General features: G+C 41.8%; 1 protein-coding gene and 1 pseudogene across 1 annotated transcript in view; both read left to right on the top strand.

Moving 5' to 3' along the window:
- Nucleotides 1-25,956, top strand: part of PRRG1 (proline rich and Gla domain 1) — a 135,232-nt gene that overhangs the window by 96,178 nt on the left and 13,098 nt on the right. The gene's annotated exons all lie outside the window — the stretch shown is intronic.
- On the top strand, nt 9,912-12,780 carry LOC137216376 (ferritin heavy chain pseudogene; annotated as a pseudogene).

The following is a 25,956-nucleotide window of genomic DNA, read 5'->3' as shown; positions in this document are numbered from 1 at the left end:
CTCTGCTCTGTCTGTACTCACTCCCCTGGTGAGCTTTCCTAGTTTGTGGCTTGAAATGCTAATAACTCCCAAATTTATATCCTGGAGGTTTACCTTGAACTGCAGACCTGGGTGACTAACTGCCTACTCAACATCTCCTCTTGGAATTGGATACATTTCTACGTAGACAAATTTGTGTCCCTTCCCTCCAAATCTGCTTCTGCCACAGCCTTTCTGATCTCAGTATGCAGTAGTAACGCATCCATCCATCTCTTTGCTAAGCCCCAAACCTTGTTGCCAAGGTTTGCATTATTGGAAGTATATCTTCAGGGTAAATTGATCAAAATGTCTCAAATTTGGTTAATGGAAGTTTCTTCAAACTGGCTTCTCTGTCTCTTTGACATGTCCCTATCAGTTTTTCTAGCACTTTTTTACTTTTTGGCCCAACAAGGTGTCCAGGATAATCTTGTACTTTCTCTACCCCAGTCTTGGAATTGGCTGTTTCTCTGAGGAGCCTTTCTTATTTTCCATTTATATATTCTCTTCTGTGAAATCTCCTTCCCTTTTTTTTTTTTTGCGGTACGCGGGCCTCTCACTGTTGTGGCCTCTCCCGTTGCGGAGCACAGGCTCCGGACGCGCAGGCTCAGCGGCCATGGCTCACGGGCCCAGCCGCTCTTCTCCCTTTTTCATATCCTCACTCCATCTGCCAACAGTGTTGGTTCTAACATGAAAGTATATTCAGAATAGAGCCACCTCTCAGCCTCTCTACTTGTTACCACTTTACATCCAAGCCACCATCACTCTGTCACTCGTATGATTTCTTGGCCCCCTCCTCATAGGTCATTCTCAAAAGAGCAGGCTAGCGTGATCCTTTAAAGTGTCTTCTCTGTAACGGCTTCCTGTCTTCCTCAGTACACATCCAAGTGCTCAGAATCACCCACAAGGCACTAAACGATCAGTCCTCATCCCTTTCCCCTCCACACCTCCACTGTGGCTGCAGGTACTTCTTTATCTCATCTCCTATGACACATCACCCCTTAATCACTTTTCTGTGGATTCCTTGTGGCTCCTTACACACACATAGCACATGTCCTGCCTCAGGGCTTTGGCACTTGCTCTTTCCTATCCCACATGGATGTTTCTGAGCTCCCTCATCACTCCCCGTTCACTTTCTCAGTGAGGAAGTATCCTACTTTAAATTGCAACCTCTTGACCCTTCTGGGAATTATTTTTCTTCTCAGCACTTACCACCATTTGACATCTATTTGTTGTATTTGTTTATTGGTGCTCTCCCCCCAGAACTGTTAGCTCTGTGACAGCAGTGTTTCTCTTCTGTTTTGTTCATAGCTGTGGTCTTTAGCATCTGAGACAGTGCTGGCACATAATGGGAATTAAATAAATATTTGATGAAGGAATGAACGAATGGATTGGCATGTTATGAAGTACATTTAATTCATAGAAGTAGTGATCGGAAACTTGTTCACAAGTTAGCTGATAGATGTGGACTTAATTTAAAACGTATTTTTTATTATGTTGGGGTTAGGTTTCTTTCCTTCTTTATGGTTTACGGCCTGTCATCTGAGTTTGCTTATGCCATTGAAACCATACCATTTACAAAAAGGTGTAATCAGGGGATTTTGGTCTAGTAAGTGTAATAGAAATGGTATTCTGATCCTTGATCTATTTCAGAACATCTATTTCAGAATATTGTTTGTTATTTGTTAAGAAGGATCTACTCTGTGTTAAGAAGCATTTGAATAACATAGTATTGTCTTTGAAGTTCACTTGATTAATCCAGGCAGTGAAGAAAATTATGACTTTTGACATTTGCTTTCTAGTCTTAGAGTACATACTAACTATCTTTTTGTTTACTAAAATTTATCACTCAGGACAGTTTTACTCATACTTAATTTTCATCATCCCCAAATCTGAACTGTGTGAAGTTAGAAGTATGCTTTCAGTAAAAATTCTTTTTTGGTAATTTCTTACCTAATTTGGAACATAAGTCTAATTATAAGATACAATAGAAGAAAATGTGTTATACCTCATGGTCCTCCTCTTCACCAATGTAGAAATTTGGTCAGATTTATTCGGATGTTATCTGCTGAGTGCCTACTGTATAACAGACACAGGACATACAACAGTGAATAAGCTGACCCTCCGTCCTGGCATTTGAGATCTGGGAGAAACAGCCTGTATACTCACATAAGCAGTACTTAACAGAATGCCCTGCACAAATCCTCTGCTTGGAAGATTACATGGACCTGATTTGGTGTCTCAGCTCTGCCACCTACTGACTGTATTGCTTTGTGCAAACATTTCACCTTTCTAGGCCTCAATTTCTGTACCTTTAAAAAAGGAGAAATTACACTCTCAGCATTATGTTTGGAGCTGTGCGCTTAGCTTAGTGCCTGGCACAGAGAACGCCTTTGATAAATATATTTTATTCTAATTTTTAGGTGCTGAATTATAATCACTTTATTTCAGAATCATTATTCGATCTCTACCATTGTTTTCTCTCTTTTCCTCTCTACAGGTCCCCCAGGGTACTTTGCATTTTGGAAGTTTTAATCTTGAACTAACATGAACCAAATAGTAGTAATTCTTTAAAACAACTATTTCAGAACTTTTCTTGACAAATTATTTCTAGTTTATTTGTGCTTGACTTTCCAAAATGGCTGTCCTCAAACTTGAAGAGTGCATTAAGAATCGGCTTGGTTGCTTCTCGAAACTGCACAGTCCCCCCTCAATGCCCAGATCTGGGTCTCTCATACTATACCACAGCAAAAGAAATCAGGACTCTTTGGGGGAAATGGCTGATTCGAGGGCTGGAGCAGGGAGAATACAAGATGAGCTGAAGTGTACTGTAGTAACAGAAAGTAAGGAAGTACTCAAAGAGCAAATGAGAGCATGTCCAAGAGGCACAGGAGCCAATCTGAAGGAGTTCTCACCGGCCAAAGGCAGAACTATTTGAATAACAAAATAAGTGATGTAGTATTGGATTATAACCTAAAGCATATAATAAATGCTTGAGTCCATAATGATATAAATAAATGAATAAATAGGTGAGAGAGACCAATCTACAGTACACAAGAATTCCAAACTGTGTATGTAAGTACCCCCCTCTCCAGGAGGCAGAGCTTAATTCTCTGCCTCTCTTGAGGGTTGCTTGGTCTTAACGATCTGCTTCCAAAGATTAGAGTACGGAAAGTGGAGGGAAATACCTTACTTCTCCACTTACTTTGCCAGTGGAGAAAGCTGGCAAACCACTACCTTGACAGGGTGATCAAAGTTAGCATAACCAGTGATAAGTCATGTATAGCATGTTATGAGAAGGGACTTCACCTCTGTGATATTTTCCCCCCAAAGCAATAACCCCAATGGAATTATGAGAAAATTACCAAAGACATCCAAATTGAGATATATTCTACAAAATACTGACCCCTCAAAACTGTCAAGGTCATGAAAAAGAAGAAAAGACTGAGAAACTGTCACAGAACAGATGAGACTAAAGATATATGACGATTAAGTGCAATGTGGATTGGATTCTGGAACAAAAAGGTCATTAGTGGGAAAACCAGTGAAATCCAAATCCATTGTTAATAATAATGGACCAATATTAGTTAATTAATGATAACAAATGTGCCATCCTAATGTAAGATGCTAACATGAGGGGATACTGGGTGAGGGGTACAGAGGGATGCTCTGTACCATCTTTGCGATTTTGCTGTAAATCTAAAATTACTCCAAAATAAGAAAAAAAATTATTTTAAGAATGCACAGTCCAGGGTCCACAAGTCTCCGTAGGACCAGGGAATCTGCTTTAATGAGCAGTCCTGGGGATTCTAATGTAGGTGATCAGCCGATTACATTTTGTTAGATTGTAAAGCAAATGGTTTAACTAAAACTGCTTAGTTGGAATACTCAAAAAGCTTTGCAGCGGGTAGTATTTGTGGGGGTGCGGACGATTGTCCTGCCTGGGGCTGTCCCATGCCCTGTGCACTCCATGCTCCACTCCTCCCCCAAGCTGTGTCTGCAATTTAGAAACTGGGTCCAAGGATTTTAGTCTAAGTCCAGCTATTCCTTTTTGGATAATACCTCTCATTCCAAAGTGTTGCCTTAAATTTGTCTTGTGTGGAAATTATTAAAAGAGAAATTGAAGAAAGAGATATGCAGTGCCCCTTCATACTAGGATATGCTACAAAAGCTACATAGGGGATCTCTGAATTCAGAGCCCACGGCAGGACGTACGTAGCATGTAGACATTTTTGGGTGAAGATGGTGATTAACAAGAAGTGCTCAGTGTCTGAGGTATTTAACAGTTGGTCACTAGTTCCCTGGAGATTACTCGGCACACCTGCAGGCAGAAACTTGGATTCTTTGACATTGTTAGGGGAACTCCTATTTCACTTAGCTTCTCATGATCCACTGATGGCCCTTGAGCTACTGATTCAGAGCTTTGCCCTTTGAGAGCTGAGGGAATTTAGGAAGGTAGAGAGTCAAGTCTGGGCATAGACATATAGGGGCCAAACAGGGGGCATCAGTGTGGCTGTCTCCCAGTCATACTCTATGCATTTCCGTCCAAATATTTCCACACCTTCCCTGGACCCATCCCAGACCCTCTTGGAGGAGCCAAATATGAAGTTCCCTTTTAGCCACAAGGGGTATTTCCTGGGGCTCCCATGGGCTTTGTCACTGTTTCTTTTCTTTTTTTTTTTTTTTTTTTGTGCGATACGCGGGCCTCTCACTGTTGTGGCCTCTCCCGTTGCGGAGCACAGGCTCCGGACGCACAGGCTCAGCGGCCATGGCTCACGGGCCCAGCTGCTCCGCGGCATGTGGGATCTTCCCGGACCGGGGCACGAACCCGCGTCCCCTGCATCGGCAGGCGGACTCTCAGCCACTGCGCCACCAGGGAAGCCCTGTCATTGTTTCCTTTGGGATCTCTTGAGAGTAAGTTAAACAGGACCAAAGTCTGTTATTTTGTGGAATTGGTATTCTGAGCTACCAGAAAGATCGGGAAGGTCTGACAGCATGTTGTCCATTATATGATCATTTAAGGTAAGTTTTTATTGATTATATTGTCGATGTTGTTTTTAAATTTGTGGTGAATTTTATTCTCTGGCAGTTGGGCCCTTTTGTAGATTATAATTCCTATGTAGTTTCAGTTATTCTTTTCAGGTTATGGTAGTAACTTAATTTGGAGGGTTTCAGCCTGCATATTAACAAAGCAGTGGACTTGCTCCAGTGTGGGTCTCTCCTGCCCATGCCAGCAGTCTGTTAACCTTGACCTGAAGTTACCTCAGCACGTTTCCTGTCTTAATGCCAGTTAATCTTTTTACAGACTTCCCCTCAGAGACTGGGTACTGGTGGGGCTGAGGGGTCCATTTTTTTGGTCATTTGTAGAATCATCTGTACCATAGATTTAATATAACTCTGCGTATCTTAGGCAGCAATGTCCAGTTAGTGATGCCCTGTTTAACCTCCAAATATGCTGCTATTTACCCCCTGATTACCCTCAAGACACATGTGGAATTTCAGAGCTCATCAATACTCATTAGAATTAGTTTGCCCAGAAGGAGTTCTCCTAATAGAGCTGGTAGAAATTCAAGGGTTCCATGGGAATATCACACCAGAGTTTAAGGTCACATAAGTGATGAATCAGGTGTCTGAAAAGACCCTGCCTTGCATGACCACTCTAGTTTGACAGTGTAGACTCTTATTCCTTGAAGACAGGCAAATTTCTTACCTTTCTAGGCACTTTGGGACATAAAAATTCCTATCCATTCTCTTCCACTTGAAAGTTGAGTGTTGGATTCGCTTTAGGCGCTCACCTTTTCCTCCTCTGCTCCTTCAGCTTCTGCTAGACCTTGACCTGAAGATCGTGGAGGAAGGAAACGGTCATGATCTACTCTTTAACCCTTGCCCCTTCCCATTTCTCTCTCCTCTGGTATTTTGAGGACCTGGGAGAAGGAAGGGGAAAGGGGACAGATGTCTCTAACTTAACTGGTATTGCTGTCACCCCCTCTTGGCTGTCACTAATTCTTTGGTGGGCCTAATTATAAGTTGGGTGGGAGATGCACAGTGTTCTTCAAGGGCTCCTAGAAGAAGCCTCCCCACAACACAGTTCCAAGAATAGGACTCATGACTCTGCACTGGCCTCTTTTGCACCCTTCCCCAGCTGGCTCCTATCCTGGTATGCACACCTCACTTCCTCGTTGTTGAAGCCGTCTGCCTGGCAAACAGCCCTCTGGGGCAGAGTAGCAGCAACATAGCTCAAGTTTTGCACAGTATCCACCTAACTTATGGGAAGTACTTACACCCTCATTTTAATCCTTGGAAGTAGTCTGCTCTATTGCTGACCCTGTTCCCCACTTTGCTTTTCCTCATATCCACCCTGTGGGCACAGGGGGCAGGAGTGGGGCACATCGGCCATTCCACTGCTTAAGCAGATGTCCACTTGGGGAATGGTTGTTAGTGTACTCCTCTTGCAAGTACCCTACATGTGGCTTTCTGAGAGCTCCCCTTAGTAGTTCAGGGTCTTAGGGTCTAAACAGTAACTTTGAATTTATGAAAGTGTGACCAACCAACCTAGCATGTGCAGTGGTGATCCTAGTGGCCCCGTCAGCCACCATGCCACTGCTTTGGAGTGCCTGATTGCTTGCTAGGCAGTACTGTCACTGTTAGAAACGGCTCATGCTATCCAATAATGAGTGGCGTTCAGTCAGTGGAATTGATGAGAATGGAACTTTCACATTCAAACTGGGATTTGAGTAGAACCCTAAATCAGCAACTTTGCTTGGTAAATGTTTAACGCACCTATTATTTCATCTGAAAGATGGTGTCACATGCCTCCCATGGCATGCTAGGAGGAGGTTAGCTATGAATTCAGAGAACAGGGGTTTACCTGTTACCCAAGGAATTATATTCCTTAGCCTAATACATTAAACCTCTCTCTCCAAAGAAGTAAAAGAAAGAAGAAAAAAGTCAGAAACCACCCATCCTAGGATGAGGCTGAAGTGTTGTAAAATGATACAATATCCAACAGAAAATGCCAGTTTTTTTAAATTAATGTTTTCCATATTTATGCATAATACTGTGGACCATTAGGGCCACAAATAAATTACCAAAAAGTTTAAACAATTATGAATAATTTTAAAAAGTAGCTACTTTGATAAATATACTAAGGCAAGTGGATGACAAAACCCAATATGTTTTACCATATTTCATCAATTCTCTAATCATTTATTCACATTTTAACTTCTGTGAAATTGAGGTGCTGCAGCTTACAATCAATGACATGTGTTTGAAAGCATGTTTTTTTCTTTTTTAATACAGAAAAAAAGTGTGCTTTTCAATTCATGGTATATTTGATAAAATACAGCAGCCAATCACCACCCCTGCGCACTCCTCAGAGATTCCCATCTGGATGGGGCCACTACTGTAAATCAATTTCTGTTACAGTGGGTGGCTGCTGATTTAATATTGGGGGTGGTAACTGGTCCTTTCCCCCAGCGTTAGGGCACAGTTCCTCTAGTGTTAGGGTGCAGCTCCCCCAAGGCAAGACTTCTGACCATGGTTCTCATGGTTGGAATATCAGCAACTGTAAAAATAAGATTCAGTTTAGTGGGATAAGGAGGGTGGGAGGAAGACACAAGAGGGAGACGATATGGGGGGATATATGTATACGTATAGCTGATTCACTTTGTTATACAGCAGAAACTAACACACCATTGTAAAGCAATTATACTCCAATAAAGATGTAATAAATAAATAAATAAAGTGACTATTGATTAAAAAAAGATTCAGTTTAGCCACTTGCAAGGTACAGTAAAATCCATGGCAAAGGAAATTAGAACTTTGCAATAGCCCTATATTGTCAGCCATAGGTCTTAAGTACCATCAAGCTGAAACAGGGCATCTCTTCCCCTAGTGCACAGACAGCCACCTGCAGAGCAAAGAGGGCTCCGCCTTTTCTTGAATTGTATGCTTCAGAGGGTTGCACTGTCATAACTTAACATAGCATTACTATCTGAATGTTAAAATATTACCCCATTCCCAAAGCTAGTATTTGATACCAATCACTGCTCATCATGAATAGACTAAAGCCTGATTTTTCTTTCCATTCTATTATTGAAGAAAGGACTCATGGAATAGGCTCCAGTCATTGTTATAACTGATAGGGTCCAGGAAAACCAAATAGGTCAAGCTCTTCATTTCACAAAGAAGGAAATAACAGCCTCAGAGAAGTTGTCTGTTTGCTCATTTCCCCACAGCAAGATATTGATTGGTCCAGCCCCAAGTAGGACCCAGGTCTCCCTGCCCTGCCTTCCCCTCCCTCTGCGTTGAACACAGTTCCCTCCTAATTTAATGGGTGATGGTTATGCTGGGGTTTCACAGTGGAACAATTTACCTCTAGGCTTCTTATGCCAGTTCTTATTAGGCCATTAGTAAAGGCACATCACAATATGCTTATTCAAGCCCAGATATGATCGAAATGGAAAAACTGGTGGCTGGTTCATACTCTTAGCTGTATTTTTATTTTTACTGTTTTAAAATGCATTAGAACAGGCAAAGCAGGTGACATTCTTTGCATCTGTAGACCAATATTGTGAGTGCCAAAAAGACCAATGATGCGCCTGATTTCTGACTGGAGTTGGAACTCGTGGCTTTTGATTCCTAATCAGGTACTCCGGAGCATCATACCATGTAGCTGACATAGTTGGAGCACAAGGCAGGAAGAAAAGAAAAAGAAAACCTAATAGAACTTGCAATATAATAGGGCCAACTGGGAAAGAATACAGAGGTTGGCTGAAATTTCCTGTTACTATCTGAGAAGTGGCAACCTGAACTCTTGGACAGTTTTGAACTTGTTTGGTTTAATGGTGAGATCATTTTCAAGGGAGCTGTCTTTAAGCTAAATAAACTGATGAGATTTCATTATAATTCTAGAGTAATGTCTGAAGAGGTAGAAGAGATGATAAAGAATTCTATTTAAAGTTAGTGAAACTTTTCAATTCTATAGAGAGTTATTTTTATTACTTTGAAAGACAGATTACATTATAAAGATCCAGGTACATACTAATAACTAAAATGAGATAAAGTAGTAAGAACAATAATTCCCCACAAATCTAGAATTTCCCCACAAATCTAGAATTTATATTAGTTTTTCATTAAAACTGTTCCATTTTGCTATTTTGTATTTTAAAATATTAAAATCCAGAAACTAACACAACACTGTAAATCAACTATACTTCAAAAAACAAAAAGAAAAAGTATCCAGGGTAAACTTTAGACGAAACTGAGATAAATAATTATTTACTAAGAATTGTAATGTCTCTTCAACTTACTATAAAGAGATACTTTGTTCCAGTATATGCCATTCTCTTTGCCTTTTCCACTCCACCACCTGTTGTATTACTCATTTCCATTATACTAGAAATCCTGTGCTCATTGCAGTTTGGTCTGAATTGTCCTACCACCAACATTCTTGGTGAGAAAAGAAAGTAATTGCCTGAATTAATGTATTCTAAGTTGCAATCTGTGTGGCAGATAGTTGATCTAAGAACCATTTTACCCCCTTCTTCCTTGCTAAGAGAACCCCAATTTGGGGGAGTAATAACATACCCAGGTGCTAGAGGTGAATCATAGTCTATTCATGATTCTGGTCTAGTCTAGTCATTGCCATGACTAATCACAGCAATACTGTTTCCTTTCCATAATCTGTAGTAATGTCTTCTCCCTCATTCTTTTTTTTTTTTAATTTTTATTTTTTATTTTATTTATTTAAATTTATTTATTTATTTATTTAATGTATTTTTGGCTGCGTTGGGTCTTCGTTGCTGCATGGGGGCTTCCTCTAGTTGCAAGCAAGCAGGGGCCACTCTTCGCTGCAGTGCACGTGCTTCTCATTGTGGTGGCCTCTCTTGTTGCAGAGCAAGGGCTCTAGGTGCGTGGGCTTCAGTAGCTGTGGCACCCGGGCTTAGTTGCTCCTTGGCATGTGGGATCTTCCCAGACCAGGGCTCGAACCCGTGTCCCCTGCACTGGCAGGCGGATTCTTAACCACTGCGCCACCAGGGAAGCCCCCTCATTCTTGATATTGGTAATTTGCCTTCTCTCTTTTTTCCTGATCTGTCAGTCTAGAAATTTCTTTAATCCTAAAGAGTCTGTGTTTGGTTTTATTTATTTTCTCTATTTTTTGTTTATTTTCTATTTCACTGAATTTTCCTTTCTTGATTGTTCCTGACTTATGCTTGATTTGGGTGTTTATTGCTCTTCTTTTTCTTGTTCCTTAAGGGCGATGGTTAGATTTTTGATTTTACATGTTTTTTTCTTTTTTAATCGTGTGTGATTTGAATCCTTTGAAATTTATTGAGACTTGGTTATGGCCCAGAATATGATTTATCTTGGTAAATATTCTATGTGTACTTGAGAAGAATGTGCTTCTAAAGAATATATTTAAAAGTTTCTTCTCTTCTGTTTCATGAGTATTATTTCTTCCTCTTTTGCTTTTCTCCTCCTGATTTATAAGAAGTAATACCATACTGGTTGCCTGCAGAAAGGAGACCAGTGTGGCTTTGAACCATGTGACTATATTACCTATTCAGAAAATTCTTTACAGTTTTAGAAATTTTTAAAAAATGATAATTGAATCATGGTAGTGGTTAAACACACCAAAAACATCTACACGCACGCATGCGCGCATACACACACACACACCACATACCCTAAAGGGTATCATTAGCACACCAGATATATGAGGAATTCTTGGAAGATAGGAAATGGCAGATACAGTCAAATTAGTTAATTCAGAGAATTTGAAACATCTGCGGTAGAAAACTGAGGCCATTCAGACACACTTCAGGAACAGTCACCAAAACTGAAGCATTGTACAGAGTCCTAGGTCAGCAGTGAGATGAAAGACCTACTCTATGAACGGTACATGTTTCATCCTGCCCTGAGCCTCCCCCACCCCTGCTTCCATTGGGCATAAGCACCTGTGCCATATGACCACCTTTAATGTCCCAAAACTGCACTCCAAAGACAGCGAATGAGCTTAAGATACCTGTAGACCTGCACAGAAGGGAAACATCAGGACACAGCTACCTCGAAGGGAAAAACATGTGTCTTCTGATGTGAGAAATTACATCTTTCTTTTGGCAACAGTGAGGGTCTCTAGCCTACCTGAAAGCTCCATGCCATGTTCCCGCAAAGGAGGCCACTGAATAATTGACACGCTCTGCCCTCCCATTCCAAGGAGGAGACTATAAGTGAAATGGATGTCCGAACTCCAGAGCTTATCCGTGCTAATTACCGAGGCTAATCAAATGAGTCCTTTCTTCCTAAGTTTAAATGAACAAAAAGGCTTGCCAGACATTGAGGAAAGTAAAAGAGAAGATCATGATGAACAAACACAACTATTTCTGCAGAAAAAGCAAATATAATACAGGAAACAGAATAAATTCATATTCTCAGAATTTTAAGGAAGATAGTGGGTTTATAAAATGAGAGCAGGGTGCTATAAGAAGGAGCAATTAGAGAACAAGAGAAAGTCCTTGGAAGATAAAAATATTATTGCAAAATTTAAAGATTAATAGATGCCAGATGCTCAGCGCAGTCGGCCTACCTCACCCAGGCCTGGATGAAACCTGGAACACAGGTTTCGTGCCCCGCCCTCCGTGCACATCAACCCTCCCAATCCCCCCCCCCCCCCCCGGTAACGGAACCGGAACCTCCTTTCCCCCTCCCAAACCCGGGTAATGGGCCGCCCTTTCCGTCCATCCCAAAGCGGCTGCCCTCTTCGACCACATGGGACCGCTCCGAGGCAGCTACCGCAGGCTCCGCAGCCTTGCTTTCTCGCTCGCCACGCTGCCCACGCCGCCCTCTCAGGTGCGCCAGAACTACCACCGCGACTGCGAGGCCGCTGTCAACAGCCATTTCACCCTGGAGCTCCACGCCTCTTTCGTGTGCCTGGCCCTGGCCTTTTACCTCGACCGCGACGACGTGGCCTTGAAGCACTTCACCCGGTTCTTCCTGCACCACTCTCACGAGCACAGCGGGCGGGCCCAGGGCCTGATGGGTCTACAGAACCAGCGTGGGGGCCGCCTCCACTTCCAAGACATCAGGAAGCCAGACAGTGACGAGTGGAAGAGTGGCCTCAAGGCCATGAAGTGCGCCTTGTTCCTGGAGAAGCTCGTGAACCAGAGCCTGCTCCACCTGCACCAGCTGGCCATCGACATGAGCGACCCCCACCTGCGCCACTTCCTGGCAACTCACTACCTCCGCCAGCAGGTGGCGTTCATCAGCGAGCTGGAGGGTCATGTCACCACCCTGAGCATGATGGGGGCCCCGGACGTCGACCTGGCAGGGTCCCTCTTTGACAAGCTCACCCTGGGCGACAGCGACAAGAACTGAGCGTGGACTGGACTTCCCCAGAGCCACGGGGTGACCAGAGTGCTGGTCACCGTGCCTGCCATGCACACGGCAATAGTGCCCTTGCAGAAGAAATTCGATTTTTTTTTTTTTTTTGCAACAAGTGCAGGACTCTTTTCCTGGACTTTATCACTTAAGTTTTTTTCTTCCAGTTTTTCCATTTCTTCCAATAAAGTTATTGGTTCATAAATAAATAAAGGTCTCTGGTTGATTCATGTGGGCAAATCTCATTTTTTAAGTTTTAAAACAGGTATCCAGGAGTCTCTGAACACAGCCATACCCCAACCATATGCAGCTCAGGATCTCCACTGGGAGGGAGAAGGTGTTCCATGGGGCCCTGGAAAACACAAAATCAATCTTCCCCTTATAAATAATGTGGGTATATGGGGGTAGACTGGGGTGGGGTGGGGTGAGGTAGGGGTCCTTGGTGAATGTGGGTGCATGTGCATAGTAAAAGTATAGAACCATAGCCTGAAAATCATGATTGCAGTTGCCTCTGGGGAAGAAGTGAAGGGAATAGGATTGCGCAGGGATTAAAATATAGGGAGTCTTCAGTTTCACCTGAAATGTTCATGTTCATTAAATTATGCAGATACTAATTGTTAAGTATGAGTAGAAGATGGGGGGTGGAGGGGTTTGGAAGTCTGAATGGTGGAGTATCTCTTTGACAAGTTCACTCTGGGCAACAGTGATAATGGAAAAATGAGTGTTAGGCTGTCTTGCTCAGAAACAACGGGGGTGACTTCCCATGGTCACCAATGCCTGGCATGCATGTTGTAATAACAAAACATCCACTTATATATGTTTTCTTTCCTTTGTATCGTATGTGTATATATGCATGCGTGTGTGTGTGTGTGTGTGTGTATTTTAATTCCAACCAGCAGCAGAGTTCATTTTGAATCTCTAGACGACATTCTGAATGTTTGCTTAGGAAGACGCCCTTTGTTGAAAAGCAGTTCGGTGATCACATTACTGGAAATGATATAGCTGCTTCCTAGACCTTTCCTGAGCCTGGCTGTATTTCTGCCCTTGGGTTTCATATATCCAACTTTGATTTAGTTTTTGTTATTTGCTACCAAGAGAACCAAAGCTAGTATGTCTTATTATCAACACGCTTTTACCAGCCTCCACTGTATTTACAGTAGAGTAAATAGCTCTTCTAGGGTAGTAAATGACATTTTTCTCTTTATCCCTACTACGGAGTCCACTGAAAGGAAAAAGGATCAAGGGTGGAAGGGATCAAATAAGAACAATTGCCTGGTTGATTCGTGTGTGCAACTCTCTTACCTTTAAAGTTTTAAAACAAGTATCTAGGAGTCTCTCCAGCTACCCATGCCCGGTCCACATGTAGCTCAGGATCTCCACAGAGGGAGGGAGAAGGTGTTCCATGGGACCCTGGAAAACACAAAATCCGTCTTCCCCTAATAAACAATGTGGGGGTGGCCTGGGGCCCTGGTGAATGTGGATGTCTCTACATAGTTGAAGTATAAAAACATGCCCTGAAAATCATGATTGGGGTTGATCAGGGGAAAGAGTGAAGGGAATGAGATTGGGCAGGGCTTGAAATAAAGGGGGTCTTCACTTTATTTGAAATGTTAATGGTTAATTCTGGATTAGCAAGATGGGGGGCCCTGGAAGCCAACACAGCAGAGTCCCTCTTTGAAAAGCTCACCCTGCGCTACAGTGTTAAGGGAAACTGAACCTTAGCCTGTCTTCCCCATAGATGTGAGGGTGACTTCCTCTGGTCCCCTATGCAGGACATGCAGTTGTCCTTAGAAAACCTCTACTTTCCCCTTATAAACAGTGTGGTTATGTGGGGTGAGGTGAGAGGGGCGGTTTGGGGCTCTGGTGTCTGTGGGTGCATGTGTATGGTAAAAATGTGGATAAAAACATGTTCTGTAATGCATCATAGCGGTTGCCTCCCAGGAAGAAGTGAAAAACGGGATTGGGCAGGGGTTAAATAAATGGAGTCTTCAACTTTATCTGAAGTATGTTAGCTTATTAAATTATGCAAGTGTTAATGTTTATTACTTCTCAGTAATTCTAGTTCATTCTAGTTGTTAACATCAGGATTTCCTTCTTTCCCATGGCTGAATAATACTCCATTGTGTATGTGTGTGTGTGTGTGTGTATACATATATATAATATATATATATTATATATATATCCTCCCGGACCAGGGCACGAACCCGTGTCCCCTGCATGGGCAGGCGGACTCTCAACCACTGTGCCACCAGGGAAGCCCAGTTCAGTTTATTCTTAAATATTTTATTGCTTTTGATTTTATTGTGAATAAGATTGTTTTCTTTATTTTTCAGATGTCTTGTTAGTGTATAGAAAATACAACTGTTTACGTTAATTTTGTATCCTGCAACTTTCCTGAATTCCTTGATTAGTTATAACAGGTTTTTGGTGGAGTCTTTAGGACTTTCTATATATATAATCATATCATCTGCAAAGACATTCTGACTTCTTCCTTTCCAATATGGTTTCCTTTTATTTCTCTTTCTTGCCTGATTGCTATGGCTGGGACTTCCAGTACTATGTTGAATAGGAGTGGTGAAAGTGGGATTCTTGTCTTGTTCCTGATCTTAGAGGAAAAGCTTTCAACTTTTCATCATTGTGGATGATGTTAGCTGTGGACTTGCTCTATATGGCTTGTATTATGTTGAGGTGTCTTCTCTCTATACCCAATTTAAGAATTTTTATCATGAAAGAATGTATTTTATTAAATTATTTTTATTCATCAAGGTGATCATATGATTTTTATCTTCCATTCTATTAATGTAGTGGATCAGTTTTTGATTTGCATATGTTAAACTATCCTTCCATCCCAGTGATAAATCCCACTTGATCATAGAACGTGACCTTTTTAATGTGCTGCTCAGTTCAGTTTGCAAAGGTTATGTTGAGGATATTTGCATCTATACTGAACAGGGATATTGACCTGTAGTTTTTTTTCTTGTAGTGTCCTTACCTGGCTTTGGTATTAGGGTAATGCTAGCCTTGTAAGATGATTTTTGGAGTGTTCCCTCCTGTCCAATTTTTTAGAAGTGTTTGAGAAGGATTGGTGTTAATTCTTCTTTAAATGTTTGGTAGAATTCACCAGGGAAACGATCTGGTCCTGGCTTTTCTTTGGGAGAGCTTTTTCATTAGTGATTCAATTACCCTACTCATTATTGTTCTGTTCAGATTTTCTGTTTCTTCCTGATAAAAGTCTTGGTAGTTGCATGTTTCTCAGAATTTATCCATTTCTTCTAGGTTCCAATTTGTTGGTGTATAGTTGTTTATAGGATCTCTTATGATCCTTTGTATTTCTGTGGTATCAGTTGTAATGTCTCCTCTTTCATTTCTGATTTTGAGTCTTTTTTTTTCTTAGTCTAGCCAAAGGTTGTCAATTTCATTAATTTTTTTTTCTTGATGTATGCATTTGTCACTATGCATTTCCCTCTTAGAACTGTTGTTTGTGCATCCCATTTGTTTTCATATGCTGTTTCCACTTTTGTTTGCCTCAAGATAATATTCTATTTCCCTTTTGAATTGTTCTGTGACCCTTTGGTTGTTCAGGAGTATGTTTTTTTAATTTCCACATATTGGTGATTTTTCCAGCTTTCCTTCCATTGCTGACTTCTAGTTTCATACCATTGTGCTCAGGAAAGCTACTTGGTATGATTTCAGTCTTCTTAAATTTGCTAAGACTTTTTCTGAGACTTATCATGCGATCTACACTGGAGAATGTTTCTCCTGTGCTTGAGAAGAATGTGTGTGTTCTCCCGCTGTTGGATGGGATGATCTGTATATATCTATTTGACCCCTTTGACCTAAAGTACAGTAAAGTCCAACCTTTCCTCGTTGATTTTCTGTCTGGATGATCTGTGTTGAGAGTAGAGTATTAAAGGCCCCAACTATTATTGTATTGCTATTTATTTCTCCTTTTACATCTCTTAGTGTTTGCTTTATATTACTTAGGCATTCTGTGTTGGGTGCCTAAATATTTACACTTGTTATATCTTCTTGATGAATTGACTCCTTTATCATAATGACTTTGTGTCTTTTGCCATATTTAGCTTTAAATCTATTTTGTGTGATAGATGCATAGCTACTTCTGCTTTCTTTTGGTTATATTTGCTAGAAATACCTTTTTCCACCCCTACACTCTCTATATATGTATGTCCTTAAAGCTAAAGTAATTATCTTGTAGGCAACTTATCACTGGATCTTGTTTTTTTAATCCATTCAGCCATCCTATGTCTCTTGATTAGAGAATTTAATCCTTTTATGTTTAAAATAATTATTTATAGGTAAGGACTTACTATTGCCATTTTGTTCATTGTTTTCTGACTGTTTTGTACATCCTTTGTTCCTTTTTTTGCCTCTCTTGCTGTCTTGATTTGATGACTTTTTGTAGTGGAATGCTTTGATTCCTTTTATTATAATCTTCTTTTTGTATCTAACACAGATTTTTCCCTTGCATCTTTGGGATTGGTTACTGATGATTATTGTGATCCTTTGGTCATGTCATGTTTCCTTGATGTTTTTCATGTTCCTTGAAGTTTTGCATTGCTGTCTTTTCATTTGAAGCAGTAGTCACCTCCTACAGTCTTTACTAATTGCCTTCAGGAGAGAAATACCTGCTCTGAGCCCTGGTAGTGATTCTGAGGCTTTCTCAGACCTTCTATTGATATAGCTGCTCCATACTTCTTCCTCCCTCTTGTGGCAGAAGTCTTAAGCTTTTTCTTTCTTTTTTTTTTTTTTTTTTTTTTTTTTTTGTGGTATGCGGGCCTCTCACTGTTGTGGCCTCTCCTGTTGCAGAGCACAGGCTCTGGACGCGCAGGCTCAGCGGCCATGGCTCACTGGTCCAGCCGCTCCGCGGCATGTGGGATCTTCCCGGACCGGGGCACGAACCCATGTCCCCTGCATCACCCATGTCCCCTGCATCGGCAGGCGGACTCTCAACCACTGCGCCACCAGGGAAGCCCCTTAAGGTTTTTCTTATGCCTTCTCTTGTTCTTGTGCTGCACCAGTACAGGTGATGACAGTCTCACTTTTGTTTTCCAAAAAGTGGCACTAAATCTCAAGTTTGTGGTGTTTCCCTAGCCTGCAGATTTGGGCGATTTTCTGCACGTGCTTACTAGCCATTTTCCAAAGCTCACCCTGCCACCACCACTGGGAGCACACACAGGGAGCTGACCAAAGTGTGGGTGTGTGTGTGTAGAGGAGGCATGCTGAGTACTGAGGGTACCCACAGGTCAATTGGGGTCATCCATGAGCAAGGCATAACCAGTGTTTGTGGGCAGGCTTCTTGATGGAGTCCAAGACACAATTATTAGGATCCATGTCCCTTTAATGCCCTCTAAGAGGCCTGTCTGCCACTCTCTCAGCTTCTTCTTGACCCGCAGTCATGAAGCTCACAATTCAGTATTCCTCTCCAATGTGTCTGAAATTTGTATTATTTTTTCCAATGGTGTGTTGGAACTTTTCCTCTGGAAACCTGGACTTCCACAAAGGTTCTCACATCTGTGGGTGATTGTCTAAGACAGTGTTTTCCAGGGGCTCCTGGACTGTGGCCAAGAGAAGCTGGAACTGGTTCACAGGCTACCCCAGGAGCCATACCTGGGACCAAGTCAATATGCCCTTTACCCAGCGTGTGGGTGGTTGAGCCTCCTTCTGGGACATTTAGCATATGGAGCTGCATCATCCCACAGCTCCCACAAGGCACTGTTGTCCATGAATGGATACCAAATTGTTGTTGAGGGGGGACGAAAACAATAAATCTCTTATTTCACCATGATGCTGACATTACTCTTGCTAATATTTCTACTTATGATTTTTCATCTGTGTTCATACTTTAACATGTAGATTTTTAAAAAATATGTGTGAGTAACACCCCTGTCCTGCTTTGGTGTTAGGATCATTCTGCCCTTGTAAAACAAACTGGGAAGTTTTCTCCATGTTTATATGCTCTGGAAGAGTTTTCGTATCATAGGTGTTTTGTTCTTAGGCGGTTTAGTAGAATTCCCATTAACATTATCTGGATTTGCGTTCTTTTTGTTAAGATAGATACGTTTATTTCTGTGAAAAAAAAATGCCTTTGGGATTTTGATAGGGATTGCATTGAATCTGTGGATTGCTTTGGGTAGTATGGATATTTTAACAATATTAAGTCTTCTAATCCATGAAATGGTATGTCTTTTCATTTATTTGTTTCTTTTTAAATTTCTTTCAGCAATGTTTTGTGTCACATTGATTGATTTTCATACATTCAACTATCCTTGTATCCCAGGGATAAATCCCACTTGGTCATGATATATGATCCCTTTAATGTGCTGTTGAATTTTGTTTGCCTAGTATTTTGTTGAGGTTTTTTGCATCTATATTCATCAGAGATATTGGCCTGTAGTTTCCTTTTCTTGTAATTTCATTTTCTGACTTTGGAGGTAGTGTAATACTGGCCACATAAAATCAGTTTAGAAGTGTTTCCTCCTCTTCAGTTTCTTGGAAGAGTTTGAGAAGGATTAGTATTATTTTTTCTTAAATTCACATAGGGGCTTCCCTGGTGGTGCAGTGGTTGGGAACCCACCTGCCAGTGCAGGGGACACAGGTTCAGGTCCTGGTCCGGGAGGATCTCACATGCTGCGGAGCAACTAAGCCCGTGCACCACAGCTACTGAGCCTGTGCTCTGGAGCCCGCGAGCCACAGCTACTGAGCCCACGTGCCACAACTACTGAAGCCCGCACGCCTAGAGCCTGTGCTCCGCAACAGGAGAAGCCACCGCAATGAGAAGCCCGTGCACTGCAACGAGGAGTGGCCCCCGCTCGCCACAACTAGAGAAAGCCCACGCACAGCAACGAAGACCCAACACAGCCATAAATAAATAAATAAATTTATTAAAAAAAATATTCACATGGAACCACAAAGGACTCCAATGAATGCATAAGGAAGAAGCAGTGAAGAAAATACAAATAGGAAAGAAAGAAATCCTCTCATATGCTCCAATATGTATGAACCTTGAGGACACTATGATAAGTGAAATAAGCCAATCACAGAAGGACACATACTGCATTATTCCACTAATAGAAGATATACAAAGTAATCAGGCTCATAAAAAGAAGGTTGGATGGAGATTTCCAGGTGCTGGGGGGCAGGGAAAACTGGGAATTTGCTGTTCAATGTGTATAGAGTTTCAGTTATGCACAATAAAAAAGTTCTAGATATCGTGCTACACAATATTGGGATTATAGTTGAAGATACTGTATTGTACACTTAAATTTTAATTAAGAGGGTAGATATCGTGTTACATGTTTTCTACCACAATAATAAATCACTTGTAATAGATGCCTTGTAAATATCTGTTGAATAAATGAAAAGTAAAAATAGATAATCTTATTTATTATACTTAGTAATCTATCAAGATTCTTCCTTAGATTTCAAGATATTAATTGCCACCACATACCATTTTGGCCATCCTAACATATTTTAATATGTAATTCTCTTACTGCTTTTAGTTTCTAAATAGCTTAGAATATCAAATTTTATTTTCCCTTTAACTCAAGAAATTTAGAAAGATGTTTATAAAATTTAAAACAGATGTTGGGATTACCACTTTTTGCTAATTTTTAATTGTATATGATATCGAGTGAGAATATAATTGCCCTAATTTCATTCATTTCTTTTTGTTCATTGTTCATTTAACAAGTATTTAGTGCATGCCTACTGTGTATCACGCACTATACTCATCGATGAGGATATAGCATGGTCAGACAAAGGCCCTTGTCTTAAAGGAACTTAAAGCCTAAAAATAAATAAGTAAATAAATATGATTAATTTCAATTGGGATTAAAACCATAGATAAGTATTTAGTTTACTGTGATAGAGAATAGCTTTTGCTGGAGAAGACATTATTATTATTTTGAATAAGGTGATCAGGGATACTTCTGTGGGTTGATGTTATATTGAAGGCCAAAGGATAAGTGAGAGTCAGCATATAATATAGCCAAGGGAAGGCATTTTAGGTGTTAGGGTATCAGAAAGGAGGAGGTGTATGTCACTGAACCATAATGAATTGAGGTAGAGTTGTACGAGGTAAGGTGGAGATGTAGGGTCTTGTAAGCAGTATTAGAGTAGTCCAAATTATATTCCAAGTGCAAATGCAAGGCTGTAAAGGGGTTTAAGCAGGCAAATGATTCTGGCTGTTCTGAAGGATGTTGGGTTTGGGGAAGAGTTGAAGCAAGAGGACCAGGTAAGAGGTATTGCAGAGGTCCAGGTGAAAGACCATGGTAGTTGGAACGACAGGGGTGGCTAAGGAAATGAGATATAGACAGATTCACATGGATTTTGGATAAGCTGATAGGATTTGTTCATCGATTTGAAAGTGAGAAATAAGAAATGGAGAAAATCTAGATTCAGAGATTTGGACTTGAGCACCTGGGTTGATGGTAGTGCTGTTTATTAATCTGGGGACTTTTGCTGGGGATACATTGGAGGTGGAAGGGTGGGGAAGGTATGTCATCTAAACAAAATCTGAGATGCATATTTTAGACATCCAAGTGGAATTGTCATGCAGGTAGCCAGAAAAATGAATCTGGAGCTCAGGAGGAGGTCTTGTTTTGAAATATACATATGGGAGGCATCAGCTACAGATGATGTTGAGGTGAGGTCAAGGTACTGGAGAAGCTTACCAGAAAGGGAGTGGGGAGAGAGCATGGCGCAGCCTGCCACACACCCAGGGCAGCTAACATTAGAGAGCTGCTGGCCCCACCTGGACCATTACCTCATTCCAGACTGTGACCACCTGTGTCCACACCCAGTGGCCCCAAATCAGCCTGGCTTCTGGTTTCTCCTTTCAGGATGTGAAAAAGAGTTAGCTCTTTACGTTGTCTTCCCCAAGGAAATGATCTCCTTTTTCCATATGTCTTTTTTTTTTCTGTTCCCTTTCAAAACCTCAGTCTCTCACTCAGTCCACTGTGTTTGACCAGATGAAATCTGTGCCCATGTAAAGTCTAAGGTTGTCCATGTCTGGGGAAAAAATTCTCAAAATATTTTGTTTCTTCTGAGCCGCCTATGTGTTACAAAGATAAAAGTTGAAAATTACAGATTTTTGTATGCAGTATTCAAGGTTACAGGAATAGTGCGAGTCTTTTTAAAGCTAGCAGATTGCTTTGAACATCTAATAAAACGTGAATAAGTTTATCTACATAGTAATTACCATCCACAATTCATCACTGCATTTTAACACTTTTTTAAAAAATGAAAATTATCGCCCTGTGAGTTCAGTTTCCAGAAAATGCTATTGGCATTTACCTCTTCTTAGTCAAAGTTGGTCACAGTTTTTACTTTCTTTCTCTGCTTGCTTGAAGGACCCCTCCTCTCTCTGACCTCGACTCAGATCCTACCTAGTAACTGTACTCCTCTAGATATGAGGAAGCACAGTGTAAGCAGCTGTGTTTATAACTGTAAATTGACTGAGGATCCTTATTTTCCTGACTTGGAGAGGCAGTTTGCTGTACCGATTTCTTAAGCTCAGATTACCTGGCTTCAAATCCCAGTTTATCCACTTACTTATCTTGGGTAAACTTGGCCAAGTTATTTAACTTCTCTGTGCCTCAGTTTCCTCACACGTAAAATAGAGATAATAAAAGTGTCAATCCCATTGGGTTTTTGCAATTAAATGAGCTATATGTAAATCATTTTGAACAGTGTCTGGTATATAGTAGGTACATTATGTGTTAGTCATCGTTTATCATCACCATCCTCATTGTCCACCCACTTCTAAGTTTTTTTGTGCTGTTTATGCTTTGGGGAGAAGATTTCATGTCTGTACTTTGCTACTGGTGGGTCTCTTGCATTTTGACCAACATTCCTTACCTGCATATTTAGAAGGAAAAACTCTTTGTAGCTGCTTAGTTGTCAGGTGTTGCCAGGATTCAGGAGGGTAGATCGTTATTTTCACTAACCCAAACTCAGGCCCAAGACTACAAGCGAATTTTGCTATGACAGTTTTCCCTAGTAATCCTCCCCATTCTGTCTCAATGAGCTTCCCTTTTAAATCACCCCGTAGAACACTTTTTGCTTATTCTTCCCAATTCCAGGTTGCCCAAGTCTGTGTTTTCCATCCTGAACTACCTCTCAGTTCTCAGAGATGGAAAAGAGCAAAAGGATGAAGTGCTAATCGTTAATCGTAATCCCCCTGTCATCTGGAGGTTGGGATCTGAAAAGGAGAGGAATGAGTGGGCACAAATGGGGGGCTGAGGAGTAGGCAAACAGGATCACATTAGAGCTACTAACAAAATAATAACTAAAATTGATAAATAACCACACACTTCGCCATGGGGGTTCTCAAGCTTTGTTGCACGTTAGAATTACCTCCAGGGTACATCCCAGACCAATTATATCAGTCTCTGGGGGTGGGACCTAGGCATCCCAGGCAGTCAAACCAGCATGAGCACCTTGCTACTTAAAGTGTGGTCTGTAGAGCAGCAGCAGCAACCTCACCTGAGAGCCTGTTAGAAACTCAGTAATCTTAAGCACTACCCCAGACTTACTGAATCAGAATCTACAGTTTTTTAAATTTTTGGCTGTGTTGGGTCTTCGTTTCTGCGCGTGGGCTTTCTCTAGTTGCGGCAAGCGAGGGCTACCCTTCGTTGCGGTGAGCGGGCTTCTCATCGCGGTGGCTTCTCTTGTTGCGGAGCAAGGGCTCTAGGGCGCACGGGCTTCAGCAGTTGTGGCTCGTGGGCTCTAGAGCGCAGGCTCAATAGTTGTGGTGCACGGGCTTAGTTGCTCCGTGGCATGTGGGATCATTTCTTTTCAGTCTTTATTCTTTTCTGCAGCGGTGAATTCCACCATTCTGTCTTCCAGGTCACTTATCCGTTCTTCTGCCTCAGTTATTTTGCTATTGATTCCTTCTAGTGTAGTTTTCATTTCAGTTATTGTATTGTTCATCTCTGTTTGTTTGTTCTTTGATTCTTGTAGGTCTTTCTTAAACATTTCTTGCATCTTCTTGATCTTTGTCTCCATTCTTTTTCCAAGGTCCTGGATCATCTTCACTATCATTATTCTGAATTCTTTTTCTGGAAGGTTGCCTATCTCCACTTCATTCAGTTGTTTTTCTGGGGTTTTCTCTTGTTTCTTCATCTGGTACATAGTCCTCTGCCTTTTCATCTTGTCTGTCTTTCTGTGAATGTGTTTTTTGTTCCACAGGCTGCAGGATTGTAGTTCTTCTTGCTTCTGCTGTCTGCCCTCTGGTGGGTGAGGCTATCTAAGAGGCTTGTGTACGTTTCCTGATGGGAGGGACTGGTGGTGGGTAGAGCTGAGTGTTGCTCTGGTGGGCAGAGCTCAGTAAAACTTTAATCTGCTTGTCTGCTGATGGGTGGGGCTGGGTTCCCTCCCTGTTGGTTGTTTGGCCTGAGGCGAGCCAATACTGGAGCCTACGTGGGCTCTTTGGTGGGGCCAATGACAGCCCCCGGGAGGGCTCATGCCAAGGAGTACTTCCCAGACCTTCTGCTGCCAGTGTCCTTGTCCCCACAGTGAGCCACAGCCACCCCCTGCCTCTTCAGGAGACCCTCCAACACTAGCAGGTAGGTGTGGCTCAGTCTCCCCTGGGGTCACTGCTCCTCCCCTGGGTCCCGATGCGCACACTACTTTGTGTGTGCTCTCCAAGAGTGGAGTCTCTGTTTCCTCCAGTCCTGTCGAAGTCCTGCAATCAAATCCCACTAGGCTTCAAAGTCTGATTCTCTAGGAATTCCTCTTCCTGTTGCCGGACCCTCAGGTTGTGAAGCCTGACATGGGGCTCAGAACCTTCACTCCAGTGGGTGGACTTCTGTGGCATAAGTGTTCTCCAGTCTGTGAGTCACCCACTCAGCAGTTATGGGATTTGATTTTACTGTGATTGTGCCCTTCCTACCATCTCATTGTGGCTTCTCCTTTGTCTTTGGATGTGGGGGTACCCTTTCTGGTGGGCTCCGGTGTCCTCCTGTTGATGATTGTCCAGCAGCTAGCCATGACTCTGGCGTTCTCACAAGAGGGAGTGAGAGCACGTCCTTCTACTCTGCCATCTTGGTTCGTCTTTTCTGTTGTACAAGTTTTGATGGTCATTCTGACCAGTGTGAGGTGATGTTATAGAGATTGTTTTAAACAAATTAATTTTGGCAATATAACCCAGAGGTAGATAAAAGGTCACATATACGTAACATGCATCCATAGACATACATAGACCCACAGAGACCTTATAGCTTCCATTCCAAATTTTAGCCATGAATAAGATACAACAATACAAAACTCACTTGTGTATAAATAATGATTGAATCCAAATTGTGTCTGGCAGATGGAACAAGTTAGGATTACCTGCTCCAGTGGCTAAAGCTTTTTACTAATATTTTCGGAGAAGACTTTAAAGATTTGTATTTGTCCTTGACAAGTAATATTATGGAGGCTATGGAGTAGATTTTGTGCAACAGAGCTTTGAAGGCAGTTGCATTATTAAAAGCATCCCCCCCACCCTCTTTTTCTTCAGTCTTAGGTGATTATGAGCAGTGTTTTAGTTACCATGTCTTTGAAATATAATCTCCCCAGGAGCTAAGATTTACATCTTCAAGGGACAGAGAGAAAGATTGTAAGTTTGCTCCTAGGAGTTTTAGTGCCCTTTGGATCATTTCAGGAATCCCAATAAAAGGTAGTGCCACACACCCCCCCAATAATTAGGGGAATACACCCTGTAAAAAGAATTCTCTGGACTCAGGGTCCAAGGGGGCCCATTCAGGGTTGGAAATGAAGAAGGGGTCATTTGGGTCACTGTGGTCATGGAAACCATCAACCCATTGGACTGTGCCAATTTTGTGCAGCAGGAGATGGTTCTCGTCTTAATGTTTTCCATTCACTGTGATGCTTAGCAGTGATCACTGTGGTGGAAGGATGGGGATGGTGCTAGGCAATAAATATCCAAGTAAGGAGAGGGACGGCTCTGGTACAGGTATCGGTGGCTCTAGGAACCTTTGCCTTCTCTTCTCCCTCCTCCTCCTCAATAGAGGCCCCGATAATCTCGTCAGCTTTTCTTTTGGTGGCAGGAATGTCTCATGAGGCATGTTTCTCCATTCTGCCTCATTCAGGGGAAAGCTGAGGGGCTCAGGATCTGTGGTATCATACAGGAGAGGGGCAGGTTATAGATTTTAGGATCTTCAGAGATACCAACCAGTTAACACGTTTTGGCAGCCATGAGTAGCAATTCAGAGTTTGTTCCCCCCAAAAAAACACGAAAACCTGCAATGGCCAGTTAGCTTCCCCTTCTTCTTCCTGCTGCATAAAATCTTTAGGAAAGGTTTGAATTTAGTTAAGGTATAGTTTCTGATCTGTTTCTGTTGCACTTCTTGATTTTTTCCTATTGCCTCAATCTTAAGAATTATTATTGGAAAATTTTGAATGACATCACTGTGAGCCCTTTTCGTGGGCAGCTGCTTTCCTTTCCAGGGTGTGCCTCCACTAGCATGATACGCACAAGGCCTTTGGAAAAAGCCTCTGAGCCTCTGGAGCATAACAGCACAGTCTTGGCGTGTTGGT

This window comes from Pseudorca crassidens, chromosome X (assembly GCF_039906515.1).
Source record: "Pseudorca crassidens isolate mPseCra1 chromosome X, mPseCra1.hap1, whole genome shotgun sequence".
Classification (NCBI taxonomy): Eukaryota; Metazoa; Chordata; class Mammalia; order Artiodactyla; family Delphinidae; genus Pseudorca; species Pseudorca crassidens.
The sequence above is the reverse complement of the archived record's forward strand: the minus strand, read 5'-3'. Positions and strand labels throughout refer to the sequence as shown.